Here is a 17,643-nt window from a genome sequence, read left to right as displayed (position 1 = left end):
TGTTAAATACAAGGGGAACAGATAGTAGTGCAGCAATAAATAAATCAGTTGAGCACAGACCAAAAATATCTCTAGTACATATGTCATGCTGTACTAATAAGCGAATACCATCAAAAATTGGCAACTGATAACTGATACCCTAAAAACATTTCCCATGCAAGGTGGTTAACAATAGTATATCGAATTTCATTCTTATATATTACATCACTTAATCCAACCGAGCATTTGAAAAAAAAATTAACTAAATTTATCGTAAAGGTTTATGCTCTCTCCTGATTTACTTAAAAATGTTATCCAAAAATTATTTCCTACAATTTTCAGTGATAATACAATCCCTCAAATGCTTATAAAATGAACTTTTGTCTATTATTCAATCAATTAGACAGAAAAAAGTTCTTTTGGTACACACAGAAACTTTTTTTCTGTGCATGTTTTTGACTCACGAAAATCTATTAGATGTCTGGCAAGATAAAGGTAAGAAAAGCGCCGTAAACAAACTTAATAGCAAAGAAAGTCTTCAAATCATTATAAGCTACATATATATTACTAATCTATACTTATAATAAAGCTCAATGTGTGTGTGTGTGTGTGTGTGTTGGCGCTCTACAGGCCAGGTCATTTGACATACAGCTATCAAATTTGGTACATGTATACCTTAGAGGTCGGGAATGTGCACCTGGGGTCCATTTTTTTGAAATTTTAATTAGAATTTTAATTATTAATTAAAAAATAACTTTCCCGCCAAAAAATTCTTCCATTTTCCCCACCGCCAACTTTTCCGCCTAAAAAATCTTCCATTTTTCCCCACCGCCAAATGAGTAAGACTTTTTTTCTCCCAACAGAAATGAGGCTAGGGTTAACATTTTTCGGCGGATTATTTCAAACGATTCTGTTTATTTTCTTAATGTTTTATGCATTTAAAATTAAACATTGTTAATTAATCCATGTTTCAGATTCATTCTGAAGTACTTTTGAATCAAAATAACACAGAATAAAGGAAATTAAAAATGTATAATCTGCATAGCGTTACCCCAACTGGCGTAGAAAAATTCACGCATTTGCGTTACCGGAGCTGGCGAAGAAAATTCACGCATGCGCATTCTGATTGTTGCCATGACAACCGTTATCAACGGATGATTTAAATTATTTTTAGGTTAGTTGCATGCTTTTGTAAGTAAATTGTATTTATGTTAGGTATATATTTTTTGTATATGCTTATAGTTTTAAGTACATCGTTTTTTAAGTAGATTTTTTTAACCTGTTTTCAATTATTTAAATTATTTTTAGGTTAGCTGCATGCTTTTGTAATTAAATTGTATTTATGTTAGTATATATATTTTTTGTATATGCTTATAGTTTTAAGTACATCGTTTTTAAAGTAGTTTTTTAATCCTGTTTTCGACCGATTATTTTAAACGATTCATTTTATTTTCTTAAAGTTTGATGCATTTAAAATTAAACATTGTTAATCAATCGATCTGTTCATGATGAATCTGAGAAAATTTTGTTGACAAATTCTTGAGATATTACATAAATTAAGAAAGATATTCTTTAGTGCCCATAAAGTTTAAACGCTCAGTGACTCTATTTTCAGTAATCATATTATTAAAAAAATGCTTTGTTTCAGTAAAAAATATTATATTAATTGCAGTTTAGTCATTTCCATTTTAATTTTAAGCATTAATTCTACCGGAACTAACAGAAAATTAGAGAGATACATATTATGTTATGGCTGAAGGACTTTATATAATTATGAGTGAATTACATGACTATCAAAATTTGAAGCTTTAAAATATTTGATGAAGAAGCTATTAAAGTAGGAATTACATAAAATATTTAATTATTAAAATTTTAACGAGCATTAAGATTGGCGGACCGGCTGGTCGCCAAAGGCGGCTAGTTATTAATAAACAAAAGGAACGAAATATATTTCGTAACTAATTTAAGTAAACAAGAGTTAGAACTGATCTTATAAGTGGAGATAAGAGATATAAAGGAGTTAAAAATTCTTTCGCACTGACAAGCAGTAAAAAGAATTGTAATATAGAATACAGAAACTTCTAAAACTCTTGACATTTCAAGCGGCAAGATGGGTTCTTAAATCAAGATTGCAGACAAATAAATAAATATCTTCCAAATTATGAAACGAATATCAATAAACATTTACAACTACAATTCCTTATAACTTGTCAAGGAATTAAGAATGAAAAAACAACCTTATTTTTTCGAAGGATAAATACATAATACTTTTGAATATTGAATAATTTTTATAATATTTTTATTGTAAAATTACTTACAATTTATAATTTTATTAAGTTTTATTTCTATCACTCAAAAAATAAGCGCAATTTCATAAAATAAAAAAAAAATGAGTGAGCACATTTCCATTTTTAATTAGTTTTTATTTATATGGTTGAAAGGAATTTGTTTAAAAAAATGTAGACTGTAAGAAAATGAAACCGTCTACAACAGACCTTCATTTTGTGAAAAATCGATAATTTGCCGCTAATGCGGCATGTCTACATTTTATATGCTAGAGATATTTTTTTATCTTTAATTAAAATTCTAAATTTTATATTTTTATACTTAAACATTTGCTTTCTTTCTATATATATATATTTTAATTAGAAATCTATAGTTTTGACAAAATAACTAAAACTTTGGGTTCATTCCTGGAGACTGAATATTTTACGCTTTACTTAAAGGTTTTTTGGTAAATATTTGATCATAGTGACAACTCTTCATTGAATTCATCTTTAAATTAAATAAATAAATATATATATATATATATATATATATATATATATATATGTAGCGATACACCTTAATGTATATCGTTGCCAACTGAAGTGAAATGCTCATAAAAATTTGTGATATATCTTTACGCTCTGATAAATGTTTCTCAACGTCATTCTAATGCAATTAAAAATATTTTATATACTTGAACAAAATTATGTTGATACACTGCATGATACTCTTATGTTGATATACCGATTGATATACTGCACAATGTTGATGTTGATTTATTGTTATGTTGATATACTGATGTATATATACACTTATTTCTGACTGTCATTCTAAAGTATTTGTGAATACTTTATATATTTGAACAAAATTATGTTGATATACTGTATGATACTATTATGTTGATATGCTGATATACTATACAATGTTGATATATTGATTCATATACTGTATAATGAAACTCTGTATTCAAAAGAGAAATTCTTTAATTTTATAAAGATTTTATAAAAATTTTAATTATAATTTTATAAAGACTTTAATTTTACAAATAAATATTATGAACCATTGATAGTCAATAGTAAAAGCAGCAAATTTTTCAGCGTATTTCAAATCAGAAAGGAAAGAAAAAATTATAGTTTCTTAAAATGAAATACTAGTCAACGCAGGCAGATATGCACAGTTCTATTAAATCAAAATAAAAAAGAAACTAAAAAGAAAAACGAAAAGGCAAAATAATGCATGTACTTCATCAATACCTGAAATATCCACAAGTATCGACAACCTATTGGAAGAAACAGCTTTTTTAACGCAGTTCATATTAGAAAGGAAAAACCTGCTTTACAGTTTCTTTAAAAGGGCACGCATACCGTTAAGTAGGAAATTGTGTCAGTGTGGAAAATGTAAACGGTACGGGAAAAAAATTTAAGCGCCATATTTTCTTTCAATTGAATAAACATTTAGAAAGCAATTCTTGTCTACTCCTGATTGAAGTAAAAAGTAAAAGTAAAGTTGATTATAATTAATCGCACTTTTTGATGTGTTGGAATGCTAAAATTCCTTATAGTTTTGTGTTCCAAATAACAACACAATACCGAAATACTTTTAGAGCCTTAATTATCAATTACTTGCTTCATTTAGTTTTAATTTATAACGAGAGTGCTATCTGGGGGAGATTCTTTAATACATATAATAATGGATTATGAGATATATTTAAACTAAAAAATAACAAAAAAAAAAAAAAAAAGAAGAAGAAGAAGAAGAAAGAAAAGAAAAAAAGAAAGTTTTTTTTGGAAAGCATTGTGTTATCTATGTCTTAAAACGATGAAGAGGAAACTGAGAAAAGTTTGGGGGGGGGTCAAACCAAGAATTATAAAATTGTGAGGTGTTGAAAACAACACCATGAAGAATAAATATCAAAAGAAAGAACATGCTTATCATTAACTAAAACATTGAAATATAGAGCATCCATTGTAAATGTGGCAAAATAACTAAATTTCTGAGCAATTAGAGGAAAGTATATATTTCCGGCTGCTAAAATGTTTTAAATGAAGTAAATATTTTTAATGAGGCATTATTATATTGTTTGAGTTTTAAAAAAATGCATATCTGAAAAGCTGCAAATTTAAATATGCAATTCCCTGGTCCTATTAGCTTTTTCTTTTGTTGATCATATTACATAAAATACAGAAGTTCAATAACCTCGAACATTCTGCAATCCGATAATGCTCCTTAATAATCTTTAATGAGAATTGGTTGCTTTACTACAGTTCATTCCGAATATGCGAGAGATTCAAAAAGGAATTACGATAATTTTTCTTGGTGAAAGACATCCATCTGAAATTATCATTCTAAATTTTTTAAAATTTCTACAGAAATTACTAGAGTAATAAATTTTGTTCCGACGAGATGTATTGCTGCATCAGCTGCATTCATATTTGATGAAGGTAGTCTGAGGCTTGTCCTAGGTCATTCTGGAATTAGTTTATGAGAAATCAGAAGCTTGTTCGAAATTTTAGCCAAATATAGTGCATAATCATAGCATTCACTATTGGGATTAAATCTAAAGACAAGAAATGTCATTTTATTCTTTGTGAAATTATTTGAAACAAACAAGATAGAAATCTGTCGTGAATAAAATTTTATGCAGAGGCAAGTGTCAATTTACAAAACAAGGATGTGTTTAAACATACTATAGTCATTTTCGATCTCTAAAAGATCGTAACATGCAACCCAAGCAGAAACTAAGTGCACTGATTTGGGAATATTAGGTTCGAAATATCGAAGAACACTTCTATTATATTATCTGGGACATTATCTGATTATTTAAGGGAATCTGTTTCTGTATGGTATTTTCCAAAAAATTGGTTTCATTGCAACTGAGTTCACAAATCTTTTCATCTTTCTTTTTTTGACCGATAGATTTGGAAATGTATGTCCTAGTGAGTGGCCCCCTGCGATCACTAGATTAAAATCCATTAGATGACTTCTTTAAGATTTTCTTACAATACACCGATCTTGCTCCACTAATAATGTATTTTTGATTAACCGTTTTCTTATGGCATGTGAATCCATTATGCCAAAAGTTTTCCACTAGATGCAAGAACAGTTCACTATGTGAGTACATTTCGATATTCCAGCAGAAGGAAGCTATTACTATAAAGTGAGCTTTATTCCAAGTTTATAAAGTTGTTTATTATAAGCATATTTTAAAATAATATTTTATTTTGCAATGAAATTATCCAATTTTTTTTTTTTTTTTTTTTTTTTTTTGTCAAGCTGTGTTATTTTTGCATTATTTTTTACGTACAAACTGGATACAAATTTTATGTTTTTCTGTTGAACATTCGAACCAATAATGATACAAAAAAACCTTGCAATGTCGTTTTTAATTTCGCCAAAATATTTTGCTTTTTGAAAACCTGATAGTTTTTCCCTGAAATAAATTTTTATCCACTTTAGAATTACTTTAAACAGTTATCATTCTTTTATTACTTATCAGTTTATTTATAAAATGATGGAACTTTCTTTATTGTATTTATTTGGATATCAAAATATTTTTTACTAAATATGATTGGGAAAGCTGAGGTACGGTAGAAATTTATATTCTGCAATTTTTTCAGCATCATATTTATTAACACAAGCGACATAGAATTTCTTTAGATCATTTAAAGAAAATTTAAAAATTTATTATTGCATTTAACGCATTTTCCCCTATTTTCAAAAGAGATGACTTAGAAATTGCCAATAGCATAATACTTAAGGTGGATATCCTGCATACTATGGGTGTGATTAATGCTTCAATTTATTTAGAGTATTTCTATCAATTTATCAAGCTTTTGTTTTGAATTTTAGATTTTTGATAAAAATTATTGATTTCTATGTTTAAAACTTTAACGAAAGCAAGGTTTAATTTTTTGTTTTTATAATTAATATAATTTAATAAGATGCAATAAATAGCTTAGGGCAGAGAAGAGCTATTTGTAACAAGGGTGAGTTGTAATAGCAAGTTACTCAAAAGCTTAAAATAATTTTGATTAGAATTTTTGCTTAGAAGGATTTTTATGATGGACTTTATCACATTACGGGTAGTGAGAAGTTATGAGCACGCGCTCCATTTCAACTAGTATATGGGAAAAAATATTTCGTAAATTTTGATTTAAAAATAGTTAGCTGATATTTTTTTTTACTTCTTATTTACTTTGTCTATCATGTTTTAAAATCTACTTTAATTTTTTGTGGTTTTTTTTTACTAATCACAGTATTTTTTTTATAAATCAACAAAAATGTCAGAAACAAAAGAATAGAAGTTGTGAACATGTACTCAGTTTATCTTGTAAATGAAAAAAAAAAATTCGCATATTTTAATCAGAGATTAGTTAGTTGATCCTTATAAAAATTTCTATGTATTAAGTTTTAAAAGGCTTTCTAAGTTTTAAATAGCTATTTAAAATTAAAATATTTAAAATAGTAAATAAATGCCGGAAGGGGTGAAGCATTTATCCCCGGAATACTTAAAGTGATTCACACCATCATACACTGTGAGTTTTCGATGAAACAGGGGTTCTAACCAGACCTAAAACAGGGTCTACAGGCAGGCCGCAGTGACCCGGAAAGGTGATGTAGAACAATGGGTTCGATACTTAATTTGTAAAAATATAGGTACAAAATGTGAGCGACAGGAGGCAGTCTATCAATTGCTTGCGTTAATTGCAATTCAAACAGACTTTTATGTTGATTAGTTAAAGAATTTTATCTTTATTTTACGATAAACTACTTGATATCTATTATTACCACTATGTCCAGCGATAATAATTACCAAATGACTTATATTTTAATTTATAAAAGAATGGCAATAAGAAAATAATTTAAATACAATTGTTTTTATTGTTAGAGCTTGTCCTACGTCTGTTACAATTTACTTCATATTCGGGCAAATTGCAACAACCGATAAGTTTGGAAAAAAATAAATTTAGTTCTGAAATTTAGTTGTTAAATGTTCTTTGATGCCTTTTATGGATGAATATATAGAATAGAGTGAATATTTATAATCAAGGAATTGCAAATACATTTAAAAATATAAATTTTCCCCAAAAGTTGCTACAATCAGCTTCAGTCTCTCCTACAAAGTGTTGATACATAACAACTTGCGCAAAAAAATAAAGGAGAAAAATTTCTATAAAATATACCGATGAATTTCATAATAATTTAACATTTCTAATAGTTAAGGCATCATTTATTGTCTAACATTAACAAGTAAATTCTCATAAGTTCAAATGGACACATAAGCACAGTTTGGAAATGAACAGTTTGTGGTTTTAGTCAATAAAAATTTCTAGAAAATTCCAGCAAACCCAAGAAATATTTTGCCATGCAATTTTTAATTTCTTCAAAAGGATTAAAGAGGCAGAAACATATTGGTTATCTGGTACCTGATAGGTAAAACATTATTTATTCAGCTTCAACAGAAGCAGAAAATAGTTTCTCTGTAGGAAAAGGTACACACACATTCCAGAATGGCTACATTCTATAGAAAAATAGCTTCGATCAGCAGTATTGATCACTGTTATACATCTGCAACTCCTCATGTGTATGAATTATATGATAATTAAACTATTAAAAACTGCACATATCATTGAGAAAAGTGATGTAGTTTTCTGATAATAGCTGTGAATAAATGGATTAAAATCTTGAAAATTAAATGAATTATTCTATATAATACTGGCTATTTAAAAATAAATTTCTTGTTTAGGCGAGGCCACGACTAGTACATGAGTTGAATTTCAATATTAGGAGATGACTCTTGTAGAAGCACAATAAAACTGTGCTCAACTTTGCGTAACTTTGCAACTTTAATATGAAAGTTTAATCAGTATTTAATTCAATTTTTTTCAGGTAACATTTAAATCTTTCAGTGCAGTTTGTCTATGTATGCTTTCAATCATCAGGGAAGGTTTTAGCTGGGGATTCAAGAGCAAGTAAAGTTTTTCTTTCTTTTTTAGAAAAAAAAAACAAACTCATATCTCTTTTCGTTTTGTAGGGGGGGGGACTTCTGCAGTTTTTTATAAATTTCCTCTTACGACGCTTCTGATACACTAAGTTCCCTTTTCTTACCTAGATTGAAGAAAATAATTACTGAAAGCGTAATCCAGAACATGCTAGAGAATATTTCTCAGCTGAAAAATTATTTATAATCCAAAGTTTTAAAACAAAAGTAGGATAATTAAATAGAAAGAAAGAAGAAAAAGTAGGATAAGCAAGAAAGAGTAGGATAATTAAATATAAATAAATTTTAATTAAAAATATATTGTATTATGAACTTTACTAATGTGTAAATACGATAATAATTTTCTTAAATGCATATTTTTTTAAAATTTGAATTCATGATATTTGTATTGTTAGACACAGCTCTTTTCTTACCAACGAAAATAATGAAAGCAAGAAAAATAGTTGATTAGTTTTGAAATTAACTTCTTAATCAAAATTAAATATAAAAACACAATTAACTAATTAACATTTTTTTTATTAAAAAAACTTTTAGAAATGAATTTTATTAAAGTGTTTCCAAAATCAAATCAAAAGCCTGATATTATTTACTTTTTATTAATTATTAAATCTCCATAGTAACCCACCGTAGTTCTGAAAAATACTCATAAAGAGTAGCTTTTATATTTCAAGAGACGATGGCATTTAATCTAAAACAGAAAGATTGCAAACATGCTTAAAGTTAAAATTAAGTGCTTATTTGTTTTATGATGAATTAGATTTTATGTAAAACTGACTTTAATATAAAACAAATAATTTTTCTGCCATTGAAAGTATTTCTGAAAGATTGAAGTATTTATCTAAGAAAAGATTAATCAATTACTCAGAAAATAGAAAAATAATAAATGTGTGTCAAAGTATGAGGATTTAATGGTAGCAAATTTGTAATCACAACAAATGCAACATTATAACTAGACTGGAACGTCAGGCAGTGATGCAATTACCAATATTATATGCATTTTATTTCTAGGAATGTGGAATCCTACAATGCCTGGAGCATTCCAAAATTCTTTTTATGGTTCAGACGGAGCTGTCTTTCATTGTATGAATATCTAGAACATTTCAGTAGGGAATGCCAATAAATGGCTCTTTCTTCTTTGAACTCAAATAATAAATCTTCAACTCCCAACTTCAGCGAGTAAAAATATCAGCCTATAGATACACTATAGATTGTTGGTACCTATAGATTATGAAATCTATAGACCGCCCTCTCCGAAACATCAACAGAACAGCATTACATATATTACGATTTTCAACTTTTTGGTAAAGCTTGGACACAACGCTATTACATCGGTGACTACATCGAAAGACTATAAACTTTCCAATTTATTGATAATGTTCTGTCCGCTATAATTATAAATTTGCCATTAACCCTTGCACAAATATATGTTTTCCGACGTTTAGCTAAAAAAAAAAGTAAGATAAAGAAAATAAAGAGACGTCATTGTTTTCGTTATGTTTAAGAAATAACTTTCGAAACAAAAGTACTAGTGAACATACTACTAGTTATTCAGTGATATATTTTATTCAAAATTTCGCCAATATGATAAATCAGTTATTGATTCCCAATAAAATCCTGAATAGGAAGTTAAAAGTTTAAACCATTATGCTTGGGACTTCAAAGCCATTTGAACCAGTAGGGTGATACTAAAATTTATCCATTATATATTAATGATAATGGAAGATCTGGTCATTACGGGCTGCTCGAATTCTCAAGTTTAAATGATTTATTTTACTAAAGAGAATAAAATCGAAAATGTTAAAGTATTGATTTTTAAACCAGTAAGTTTCTTGAAAAGCATTAGGACGTTTCTTGTTAAGAAAATTTTAAAATAAATAATCTTTAAATAAAAGAATGTAATAAAAACAGTTTTTTTAATATTACGCTGTTATTATTGGACTAAAAATAGAGTTTTTTAAATTTTGTATATTATTTACTTTTTATCTTAAAATAATAGTTATTGGACGAACCTTGCGACTTTGAGCCCTGGTAAAACGCTAAGAATGCCACCTGAGAAAGCAATTATGTCCAAATTTCCGCACTATACTTGCAGAAGGAGCCCACCGACCTGAAGAACATGCATCAAAAATGTTAATCTTTGAAGCAAAACAGTATCCAACGAATGACTTTCCGGTCCTAAAATAAAGTCTTCCACAAGGTATATAGGACATCTATGATCCCAAAGTTGCATTGAAATCGTTCGAAATGTTGAGCTTCAAGAGTATTTAAGACGAAATATCTATTTATGAATAACTAATTAATAATATAAAGGCAAATAAAGAAATTTGAAAGTTACTTGATCGAGGAAAGACTTTACCACTATTTTAAGCCGATACACCGAGAATAGAGAAGAATTCCAAATCAGTGGGAATGGCAAACGAGATAGAAAAAAGTAAATCGTGTATTTTCGAGAAAATGTTAGAAATATTCTATTCCTGAAGACAAATAAAAACCAGCGAGAGCGATTTTCCCTAAACTTTTTAGCATATTCTTCAATAATGCACAAAATTGTGGACATTGTGTAAGGCAGAGAATACCTTGCATGGCAATGGCGAACATTAATTACGAAATGCAGAACTTTGGCCTGAACCTAGTATTTTTGCTCAATATGTCGTGTGATTATGTATTTTGGATGCCTTTTTCTCCATTTGAAAAAAAAAATTCACACTAATCTATAGTTGTAGTCACAATAACAGATTTATATTCCATTTATGATTATTGAATTTAAATGCATGCTAAAGTATAAATCGATAGATGATCAACCCTTTTTGATGCTTGGTTCAAAATTTGATAAGAATCTGTATTTTAGATGTTAAACCGTCTATCCATAAAGCTCTTCACGTTTTATAATTATCGAGTTCGCTTGTACTCAAACAACCAGAAAACTAGACTTACTCTCGTTCAAAATTTGAGAGAAATTTACAAAATTGGTCTAATGTCTATGTGCAAATTTCATCTATCTAGTTCAAACCGTTTTTGAATTATCTTCAGAGACAGACTAAATAGGCTAAATATGGTTTTTTTCAAACTCAGACATGTTTTCTGAAATGTGAGGTTCGTCAAAATCTCTTCGAATTTTTTGACGATTATAATTATTGTCTCCATACTTCCTATACGAGAGAGCAAACCCATAAAGACACAGCTGCATTAGAGATTTGCAAAAAATGTAGAGGAGGGCAAAGGAAACTTTTTGGTAGATTGTAAAATGATTGGTATTTAAAGCCATAATTTCAATGCAGAAATGTAGAGGAGCAGAGATGAAAAATATAATTGCGAGGTTAATGAAGTACTTGATAAATCTTTTGACCTTCCCCTCCGGTTTATTTTTTGTCCTGTATCACTTTTGCACAGGGTATTTAATCAATGAAACAATAATTCAATTTTTGTTGATTTAAACTTCTTCATGCAAAGTAGAAATGAATAGCATCAACAGATAATCGAAAAAGTAAAACTGAAGCTAATGTATCCCTACCTCGAAAATAAGCTCTGATCTGAACACAGTTACAAAAACTAATTTTGATGCGTCTAGAATTGTAATCAAACTTTTCTGAGAAAATTTCTGGCTGGAAACGACATTACAATAGAGATACATGTTTTCTTAATAGAGTTTTGTATCTTATAAAGCTCGGAAATACTTTGACTAAATTTAATTGTCCTTTGCTTATTTTTCTTTTGCGTTCTTTGTAATTACTCTCATTATACAGCTAAAATTGAATTTATCAACTATCGAACGGTTGAATTTCGATAGCATCCACATTAAGGAGGCCTTTTTTTAACAAGCACAACTATTTACAAATAAGGTTTTATATGGATTCATAAATATTCTTTTTTGTTCGTAAATTTCAGTTTTATGATGAAGGAAATTTGCAATCGATGTCTCACTCATTTTCTGATATAATAGAGATTTCGAATCTATAGAGTCGTGTGCTACAGACGATATTAAAATATTTAATATTCTTACAACATAATTATCAGTTTATCAATTTATTTGTGTTAAATTTTGATTCATTTTTAGGAGCGTCATTTGGCAGAAAATGTGACAAAATTTAACTGTGAAACCCCATAATATTTTTAGTAAAAATTTATGAAATATATTAAAAATAGAAAGCATATAATATCTAATATTTTTACGATTTTATGCATATACATTTTTAACGGGATTTTGTTTATGCATTAAAAAGAAGAAGTAGTTTATTTTAATCAAAATTATGGCTGTCCAAACTTAAAATCGTCAATTGTTCAGAACAAATCGTTAATGAATTTATCTTCAAAGGAAAGCTCTTAAATAGTTATTAAAAATTTAAAAATATATTACAAGTGGGGTGAAAATTTCATTAGCTAAAATTGAAGGAAATGAAAATTTCATTTTCATTAGGTCAGCACTGTCTTATGCTATAGTTTGTATCGAGGCTAAAAGTACTCTAATGTCACAACTATTTGTACTCTATAAACGAAATAAAAAAGTGACACGTGTTTTACTGCAGTAGAAGTTTTAATGTAGATTAATGTAATGTAAAGTAATTATCTTTGTTGAAGGGTACAAAAATAGGTAATATAAAGATGCGGTTTTTTGAAGCGAAAGAATATATTTGATGAATATAAACATAAAAAATTAATTTTGAAAACAAGAAATGTCGTATGAAAAGCTCAACATTTTTGGTTTTATATGAGAGAAGGGAATAAGTTTTAATAGAAATGTATCGGAATGAAAACTGATTTGAAAATTATTGTTATAAACTCTCAGAAGTAGAAACCACCAGCGATGTTGACAGCAAAATATCCGAAAGTGCTATTCCTTAAAATAAAAAGAATACACTGCTACACAAAAAAAAAAAAGATTTCTTTCAGAACGAATAAATAAAATAAATAATGTATAATGTCGGTAGGGCGCGCTTAAAATTGGTACCCAAATTAAGGTTCTAACAGTTAAACAATACAGGCAGAAATACCTACAACGAAACATATCCTTTCAGTGCAAGAGCATTAGGTTTCTCTTCAAATTGGTAAATGCGAACAAAAAATTGTTTCTATAACTCTAGGAAAATTCTACAAAGAATCAATAAAAGAAGTTTGCGCTTAAAAGTGAGCGCACTTTATGTTTCAAATATTCAAATCTACAATTCAAATTCAATCCTACAATCTTCCGCCAATTGAAAAATAACAGTTTCCTCTTAAAAATAGGTAAATATAAATAGCACAAATGATATTTTACACGATCTAAATAATTAGACAAAAAAATCAATAAATGTGGGTTTCTGTTAAAACTGGCATGAAAATGTTTTGTTTTAAATAAGCAAGTTCTGAAACTATTAGTGAAGATAAAGCCTGCAAAAGAGAGAATATATCCTCCCAAATCAAAGATAATAAAATCCTTTAAAAATAAGTAAATGCGTATCAATAATACAAATGGTACTTTACATGATCGGAACAATCAATAGAAAGTGTTTGAGCTTAAAACTGATATCAAAATTTATGCTCCAAATGCTCAGAATTAGAAACCGTTGGCGAAGCTACCCATCTAAATGAGTTTCTGCTAGAACACTAATAGCCCAGATTTTATTCCACATTAACCCTTCTATTGATCTTTGTCCACTCACGTGCGCCGTACCAGAGAAATCACGTGGCTTTGAGTTCCTCGCGAACTGATACAGATCAATGCTTTCATTATCGGTCTTTTTATTGGATTCTTTTCTTTTTAGTTTTTTTTCCGTCGATGACAAACAGTCTAGCTAAGGGAAGGCACTTAATTCACCGAGAAACATATAAATGATAAGAGCAAGAAATATTGATTCGCTTTGTAAATTGTACTGTGGCTATTAGTCCCCAATTGTCGTGTTGACTAGAGGTTCTTTGGCAGATAGCATTTCGTGTAGATAAGGCACGCAATTGACCCACCCAATAATGCGATTGGTTTTATGAATGTATTCAATAATAGAGTTTTCGATTCCTGCTATTTAAAATACCTTTAATTTAAATAAGGTTTAAGATCAGGAGGTAAATCCTAGAGGGCTGGAAAAAAATCATTGGCATTTTTGTTGGCCACAAGAGAAATTCCTTTATCACGAAAAACTTTGGAAAATTAAAATAGAATTTTGATTCGTTAAAAAAATGTTATCAGCGTGGAGTTCATTTAAAAATCTTTTACACAAACATTCTGTTTTAAATACAGAGTGGGACACTAGTGCAATTTGGAAAACCAAAAAATCATAAACAAATGATGACCAAAAAATGCCTCTTTTTTTAATCGAAAAGAAGGAAAGGGAACCGGGTTTTTTTTTGCAAGGAAATCGAAATTTCTGAGGCAAAGTTTACAACCTAGCGTATTGACAACGAAGTTTCTTTCGTTATTGTTAAAATTATAAACGCCAGATCACCCGAAACTGCCCAAACTTTCAATATAGTATTAAACCACTCAATGTTTTCGCAGTATAGGTTTGTCACATTATGTAAGATAAAATAAAGAGTTTAGTAATAAAAGCTCATTTTGGATTTGAAGATCTCAGCCGTTAGAAGAGGAACTACATTTTATACGTATTAACCACCATTTCTGATGGTATGGCACTTTTTGCAATGAAAAAAATTGCAATTATGTGTCTGATTTACTTTCTATGAGGACGGACAGTACATTTACTGAACATTTGTAAATTTTAACTTCACTCATAGTGTCACATTATACACTTAAGCAACACTTAAAAACAAAACTTAAGTGTGCAAAACTTAAGCAACAATGTAAATTTTAAGCAGGTAGCCATGAAATTGCTGAAAAGGGGTTATTGCAATCAGTACAATGAACACACAATTCAGTAGAAAGGTGATGCGTATACAAATGTCAGAAACCAAACATCAAAATGCGTACAGTCGGGGCGCGTACCTCAAGATTACAAAGAAAGGAAAAATGGAGGCCCGATTAAAGACATTCGCTGCAAGTGCAGGTGAGATTTTTCATGAAATATGGATAGAAGAAAGCACCTGGACGACTTCACACGTGGAAGAATGATCGGAAAGCTGGAGGAGAGGCGCAGTTTGACCAGTGTAGCTGAAGAGTTCGGAATCAACAAAAGTGTCATTTCGCGCTCTTGGAAAGTTTTTCAAACCATAGGTATAGTTGTTAGAAAGGAGACCGCCAGCAAGCGTTACTGCTCAGCAACTGTGTACAACAACAGAACGACAAGTGTCGCGGTTTACTGTGACCAGACGCTTTCACAAAGGTTGCCTATTCGCCCACCGTCCAGAATCCTTTTGAAAGTTGGCCATCGGTGGCACCGTTTAGAATAGTGTAAGGAGCACAAAAACTGGACGTCTCATCAATGGAGTCATGTCCTCTTTACGGATGAGAATCGTTGCAGTGCCACAAGTGATCCACAACGCCAGTTGATTTAGAAAAAGTTCGGGACACGGTTTCATCCCAGTAACATCTTGTAAAGAAACCGTTAGGGTGGTCCTGGAGTTGTCGTCGGGAAGGCATTATGCTGAACGAGCGGACTGTGCTCCACGTTTTCAACAGAGGTTCGGTAACTGGAGATCTCTATTGTAAGGAGGTGATCCTTCCCCATTTGCTATAGGACCAGACTTCATTTTTATGGATGACAATATACAGCCACACCTAACTGCTAATGTTCAGCAGCTACTGGAAAGTGAATATAGCACTCGAATGGATTGGCCAGCATTACCTCCTGATTTAAATGCAATAGAACGTGTGTGGGATGCTTTGGGGATACGTCTTGCGGCACGATTATATCCTTCGGGGAAAACCCAACAACTGAAACAGATGCTTATTGAAGAATGGGCATTCTTACCTCAAGAACTGTTGGACAATCTGATGCTAAGTACGGATAGACAGTGCGAGGCAACCATTGCAGTAAGGGGAGGACATATTCCATACTAAGAAACATCTGCTTGATATTCTTCCTCTTAGACAGACGATCATGTATAGCGGTACTATGAGTTCAATAAAGCCTTTTTCTTTTGTTTGATTCCATACTATATGCATTGTATTCATTTTTGCGCAACTAGGCTTTCGCCATCGTTAAAGTACAAGATGCTGTCTCTCATTTCTGAATTTCATGTCTCTCAGATGATTTCTCTTGGAGTTATGGCAAATAAAGCACCTGTTTCTTAAGTTTTCCACACCAGTATATATCTCATCACTCGAACATTTGCAGAAAATCTCTAGTGATTTGAATTGTAAACTATGCCACAATGAATTCTCGTCTCGAGGAAAAAATACGGTTCTGTTTCAGTTATTTTATATGTTAACGACAACTCCCGGGGGGCACCTCGAAATGAGGATGAGGACCCTGGAGGGCACGCTAATAGGTGGGGAATCTGGCTACTCCCATCGATGACGGGACGTACTTCCATCGAAGAGGGTTGTACCGTGGCGGGTGATGGCCCTTAGGACTTAACCACAGTTCCCGCCAGTGTTGCTGTTGCGGCGGTCTGGTCATCCAGTAATTTTTCCGTGTGCCTTCGTGGCGGGTCGGAGGTCAGATGTATAATTTACATGTTAACTGCATCTTGCTGTGTTTACTCGTTTAAGAATGATTAATTTTAAAAGTTTTTAATCACCCCATATTTCTATATATACAAATAAAAAACGGTTAAAAAAATTAATATGGATGTCTCTAGAAAAGTATACCAAAGTAAATGTTTTCTTTCCCAATTAATATTATTGCATATTTATGGTATTCATTAGTTGCTCTTTTTTAAAAAACTGCTGTTAATAGTTTATTATAGATATATTGAAGTCTCATTTCCATGCACATAAGAAAGCTACAGAAAGAGCTTGACACAACGGATGGACCTTATCATTTTGAACTGTAGTAAGATGAAAATCCACCTCAGATGGTACTTCGACTTCAAATTTCTACACTACACCAACATTAGGATCTTGTACCAATAATAGATTTGCCCATGCACCAAGGAATTTTGATAGAAGGAAGTTTGGAACCCATGCCCTTCCGATTCCAATGTAATTTTTAACTATAAAAATATTATATTTATATATGATGCTGAATATTCCATTTTAAGTAAGATTGATATTGATTTGATTAGTGGTTTAATTATAAAATCAGCGGAGTATTATGAAATACATCATCACTTATCAGAAAGAGTGGTCATTTAATTTGCAATAATTATACAATGAAACATGAATCATTCAAAGCCAAAAAGACCAAAATAAAATTTTTATTAATCTTGATTTTCGAATTAAGGAAACTTTGTCTAAAATTAATACAGAAAGAAAATGTGCAAAAAGATTGTTGGAATATTTCTAAAAACAGTAGAAAAATATTTAAACCGTTCGCTGCCCTGATTCTTGCCTGTATTTCCGATTACTATTTAATAAAGTGCTTACT

This window comes from Argiope bruennichi, chromosome X2, assembly GCF_947563725.1.
Source record: "Argiope bruennichi chromosome X2, qqArgBrue1.1, whole genome shotgun sequence".
NCBI classification, from domain to species: Eukaryota; Metazoa; Arthropoda; class Arachnida; order Araneae; family Araneidae; genus Argiope; species Argiope bruennichi.
This window is presented reverse-complemented; position numbering follows the sequence as displayed.